Source organism: Colossoma macropomum, unplaced genomic scaffold (assembly GCF_904425465.1).
Source record: "Colossoma macropomum unplaced genomic scaffold, Colossoma_macropomum, whole genome shotgun sequence".
NCBI lineage: Eukaryota > Metazoa > Chordata > Actinopteri > Characiformes > Serrasalmidae > Colossoma > Colossoma macropomum.
In genome coordinates this window covers 40,633,887-40,639,886 of record NW_023494799.1, presented here as the reverse complement: position 1 = coordinate 40,639,886, position 6,000 = coordinate 40,633,887, and positions in this window count along the sequence as shown.

Genomic DNA, 6,000 nt, shown 5'->3' with positions numbered 1-6,000 from the left:
AATATTGTTCAGTGTTAACAATTTCCAGCCTCTTAACAATCATCACTGGTATCAGTCACAGTTTTCATATTGGTTGGGCTCTAATCCATGTTCTGGAATTCAAATCACTTAAAATTCTTACAGTTCGTCACTGCTGCGGTCAACAGCTGAACGGTGAACTGAATGGTAACAGTCATTAGAACCTTTTTTTCAAGCTCTCACTGAGGAAGCCCATTATTTACAGTTACCATCCAATACCAGCTTCAGCCAACCCTACATTAAACTGAATCAAGTGTGCTGCTGATGAAATTGAACAAATCCATGCAATGGCTGGTGCTGCAGCAAGAAAGCAGGAACAAAACCTATGTTTTTAACTATTCCTCTATCCAACATAACCATTTAAAACAGGGCTGTTACTATCGATTATTTTAGTAATTGAATAACCTAGCGATTTAGATTTTTTGATGTACACTGAAATTGGAAGCCATTACAATTACAACACAGAAAATACATAAGAATGAGTCTGCTGCCAGAGGAGTACTGGCACTACTGTCCAATTAAGAGTCTGACCAAGTCATTGGTTGGCCCAAATCAGCCAATTTTTGCAGCCCACAGTTTTATTGAGGTCATGACCTCTCAAAGTGTGGGTGAAACTTTAGAAGAAGAATGTTCACCCTATAGCAGACATGGAGGAAGTTGGATCTAAAGAAGTGGTGAAAGAGGTTGGTTCCAGAGGCCAGTCTAGATAAAGTGGGAGGCTGGCTCACCATCAGGGCCTGACGGAGAGGTGAAAGGCTGGCCCTGGCAGAGAGATGTAGGAGGCTGACTCTTGAGGACAGGTGTAGGAGGCTGGCCCTGGCGGGGAGGCAAAATTTGTTTGAACTTAAAGATAATCAAAGAGAAGACACTAACGGTAATTTGTTTTAACAGAACTATAATTGTCTGTACTCCTCTACCATTAAGCTTATTTGATTGTCAAATTGAATAAAATATTTAAAAATAAATGAAATAAACAAATGTAATTTGTGATACCTGATCACGTATGTGCAGATATTGAAAGTAATGATTAACTTACCTCAAAGTCAGCAGCAAACTTTACAGATCAATATCAACGGATGACTGTAGACCGCTGAGCAGGAAAAAGAAAGGGGAATGTTTTTTTAATTAGGCGCGTCCGTTTTATATATTGGGCCTTGGCCTGAGCCCGGTAAGAGTTACCGAGCTACCGCAGTAACAGCCCATTATGACGTTAAAACACGTTCTTTTATTGGTTTATTTAATGCATGTATTCCGACACGTCAACATGACCGAGCTGCGATAGTTAAACGCGCTCGGTGCTGCAGGCAGCTGCGTGTATGTTTTAAAAAAAAACGGCTGCGTTACTGTGACCGTTTAAGGACCACCTCAGACCACCACGGCCATGCCTCAGCTTTCACCCAATCAGGCTACACACACCACATCGGACGGTAAAGTTTGTGTGCGTTCTGTCTTATTAGATTAATTACACTTTCGTGGCCAAATTAAAGATGAGAAACACAACAAACCCAGTTTGTACTGAACTGCGCTGTTCTTTTCTTGTTCTTTTCTCTATTCTTTTATTTTTGCCAAAAGGTTCAACTCACGCCATCACTGTGCTTGCCCGCGTCTGCTTCAGAGTCAGAGACCGTCTCAAAATTACAAGACGAAACAAGTGAAGCTATTATTACTAGTAGTAATAGCTTTAGTATCTCTGTAAATAGCTCTGCTGATGCTTCTGAACATATCAGATGTACATACAAAGTTAATAATGCTAGTAATGATAGCAGAAACACTTTCTGTTCGCAATTTTGAATATTTTGAGACTGACTGAGTCCGAAGCGGCCGCGGGAGCAGCAGTGTGAGAGTTGAAGCTTCGTCAAATAAAAGATTAAGCAAAGGGAAACCCGTTCTGTTTGAGGGTTATTTTACACACTTTTAACCAAATACGAGGACTGTGTTACTGGTATATACACTATAAAAACCAACAACATAAGATGGTTAAACTTACGTTAGTGCTTGGCTAATACAGCTTAGCTAGCTAACTTTAGCTGGCAAGCTCCACACGCCACAATATAGGGTAACTTTAGATTCTAGCTAAAGGATGTTTCTTACACTCAAATTCACTTTTGTTTTCTTTAGGCTTTCCTAAAACAGGCAGAAATATTAAACCTGCTCTTAGAACATTTTCACATTTTCCAATGAACACTAACAGTTGCCTCTTACAGTACAACCCAGCTAAGCTAGCTAGCTAGCTACAAAGACAGGCGAGGGAGATAATGTAAGATTAAGAATGTGTCGTTATTAAACAGAGAAATCTCGAATGTTAATTTAGGTTGGAATTAGACATTTTGACTCACTACCTCAGCTAACATAACTAGGTTAGCTAGCACTAACGTCGTCCACTCTAGCAACTCCACCACTCAGCTTATTTGCTATCAAAGTGAACATATTAAAAGTTAAACGATAAAATCCAAGATACCTGATCGTAATTCTAATAAATGTGCAAATATTTAAAATACACCTTACCTCAAAAGCAGCAGCAAGTTTTACAGTCAAAGACAACTGACAACTGGGGGAAACTGGACTGAGGGGGAAAAAAAAGGGAGGGGCAAATTTTAAATGAGGCGCGTCTGTTTTAAAGATCCAGCCCAAATGCGCTCCGAGTCCGCTGACCGGCAGTGTGTCTAGTGCTGTTAACAGTTACTTGGCCCAAATGTGGCACAAGTCCGCAATGCAGATGCGACTGCTAGGAGGACTTTGTGACGGCCAAGGTAATCCGGCCCGAACATGCTTGCTGTCTGGGTACTTTCTGGCTCACACCTAAAGCTTTAGATGTTTGCTATACCTCCACCCCGGCTGCTTAAACGAGGGCTATGCGCACAGCTGTAGCCTGTGGGTGGGGATTTATTTAGACTAAAGTATTCATCGGGTCTAATCTACGTTTCTTTGAACGCAGAGCGTCAAAATCGTGATCGGTAATTTCACTTACAACGACGGCTTTAGATGCAGGAGATCTTATGTTAAGCAGTCCTAGCTTTAGACCAAAGGTGCTGTCACTCCAAACTCGTATAAGTGGTCTGATATTAATCAAAAGTTACTGGAGCAAACATTTCGAGGCTTTGTTTTATTCGGGGAACAGACAGTCTCAATTGGGAGGAACCTATGTGGCGTCTCAAGGAAGTTTGCGGTATGAGCATTTGTATTTATAGAATAAGCATTTTTATTAGCACTTGCCTTTTTTACAGTAAAAGTGCTAGCAATCACCTTATTTTCAGCAGTAACACTAGCATTATTAGCTGTAGCATTCCTGGCGGTGTCCAGTAGTGTCTGGTAGTGCTCCTTTAGGACCTCACAACGTTGGTCAGAGATGTTGTTGGTCCCGACGTGGATAACCACGGTCCCGCAGGCGTTGCGTCTGCCGAGAGCCGAGGGGAGACGCTTGGCTATGTCTAAAACACAAGCACCTGGAACATAAGAGACAGTGGCATGGCTGTTTATACCTATAAGCTAAATTAAAGACGTTACCACGAAAAACAGCAGAATTAAGGAGACAAAAATCCAGCTGCGGCTTTCCGTCACATGGGAGCGACTTGGTTGTCATTATGAAGCATTCCATTGCAGTGGAAAGAAGTTCGAACTGAAAGTCAGCCAAAGTAAAAACATTCACGAAAAAAAGGAAAATTGAAATAATAATCCACCTGCCGTGATCCGCCAGATGGAAGCGCCTTCTTTGTAATTGTGACGCATTCGATTACACTAGAAAGACGTTCCAACTGAATTTAAGCCAAATCAAAGACGTCACCATAAGAAACAAGAAACTTAAGCCGATTAAAATGCAACTGCCGCGATCCGCCATATGCAAGAGCCTTTTATGTATTTGTGACACGTTCGATTGTGATGGAAATAAGTTCGAACTGAAAAAAGGCTAAATCAAAGACATTACAATGATCAAAACGAAAAATAAGGAGACTAAAGGCCAGCTAGGGAAACCAACTACATGTAAGCGCCTTCTTTGTAATTGTGACGCATTCAATTGCACTAGAAAGAAGTTCCAACTGAATTTGACAAATTAAAGACGTCACCACAAGAAAAAAGAAAATAAAGCGGATTAAAATGCACCTGCTGCTATCCGACATATGCAAGCGCCTTCGTTGTCATTGTGACGCATTCGATTGCGGGGGAAAGAAATAAGGAAATAAGGCTAAATTAAAGACCCACCTGAATATCTCCATGTAATGAAGACTCTCCAGATGGGTGTGAATCCATGATTCCTGTTTATTCAGAACACAGCTTCAAAAATCAAAAACAGATTCAGATTCAGAGACAGTAAAAAATCTAAAACCCAATCAAACATGAAACAGTATAGCTAACCACACAGCAAAGGTCCCAAAGAGTGTTCAAAAACAGACCAAAAAAAAAGTCCAGAAACTGGTCTAGGCAAACCAAATAAATCCAAGAGATGAGAACAAACAAAGTAGCTACGCATTTGAACTGGCAATACTGCTCAGAAATCCACTGTGAGCGCAGGTCCTTGTAAACGGAGATTAATGAGCTGAAGGTGAGTTAGGTCAAGGTGTCATTAGGGAGCAGGTCAATACTCTGGTGATGAAGGCGGGTATTGCATCTGACACTCCACATTACAGTGTCATGTCTTCAGTCAAGTAGAGATATGCTCCACTCCTGAAACCAGTGGGTCATTGTTACTGAGGTTCATTCCTTTAAGGAATGAGTTACAAAGTTATTTTTACATATATATTGTGAGAATCTTGATTACTGAAAGCATATTATGAATGAAATTGGTTTCTTTTGCGAATGACAAATTTAAAGTCATAGAAAACAATAGCAATGCGATGTCATTCAACACTTAACTGAAATAAAGCTAAATAATAGACATTACAACAATCAAAACAACTAATAAGGAGACTAGAGGCCAGCTGGGGAAACCCACTACATGTAAGCGCATTCATCGTAATCCTGATGCTTTCAAATAATCTAGAAAGAAGTTCCAACTGAATTTCGGCCAAATTAAAAGACGTCACCACAAAAAAAAAGAAAATTAAGCGGATTCAAATCCACCTGCGGCTATCCGCCACATGCAAGCGCCTTCTTTGTAATTGTTACGCATTCGAATGCTCTAGGAAGACGTTCCAACTGAATTTCAGCCAAATTCAAAGACGTCACCAACAAAAAAAACAAGAAAATTAAGCGGATTAAAATCCAACTGCCGCTATCTGCCACATTTAAGCATCTTCTTTGTCATTGTGACAGATTCCATTGCAGTGGAAAGACGTTCCAACTGAATTTAAGCCAAATTAAAGACGTCACCACACAAAAAAAAAGATAATTAGCGGATCAAAATCTACCTGCCGCTGTCCGCCACATGCAAGCGCCTTTCGTTGTCACTGTGACGCGTTCGATTGCAGTGGAAAAAGTTCGAATTGAAATATGGCTAAATTAAAGACCCACCTGAATATCTACAACTCCAACAGATGAGAACAAAGTTTGGTACACATATTAACTAGCAATACTTCTCAGAGATCCACTGTGAGTTAAGGTTCCTCATAAAGGGAGGTTAATGAGCTGCAGGTGAGTTAGGTCTCATTAGGGAGCAAGTTAATAATCAGGTGAGACTGACCTCTGGTGATGATGGCGGGTATTGCACCTGACACTCCACATTACAGTGTCAAGTCTTCAGTCAAGTAGAGATATGCTCCACTCCTGAATCCAGTGTGTCATTGTTACTGAGGTTCATTACTTTAAGGAATGAGTTGAAAAGTTACTTTTTACATATTTAGTGACAATCTTGATTACTGAAAGCATATTATGAATGAAATTGGTTTCTATTGCGAATGACAGAAATTTAAAGTTATAGGAAACAGTAGCAATGCCATGTCATTCAACACCTTGTTAAAAAGACTGCTGTCCATCCTGCAGAGGCTAAATGAATACTGATTAGTAATATTAATCTTTCTTAAATAACAGAGTTTACCAGCTTTTTTAATG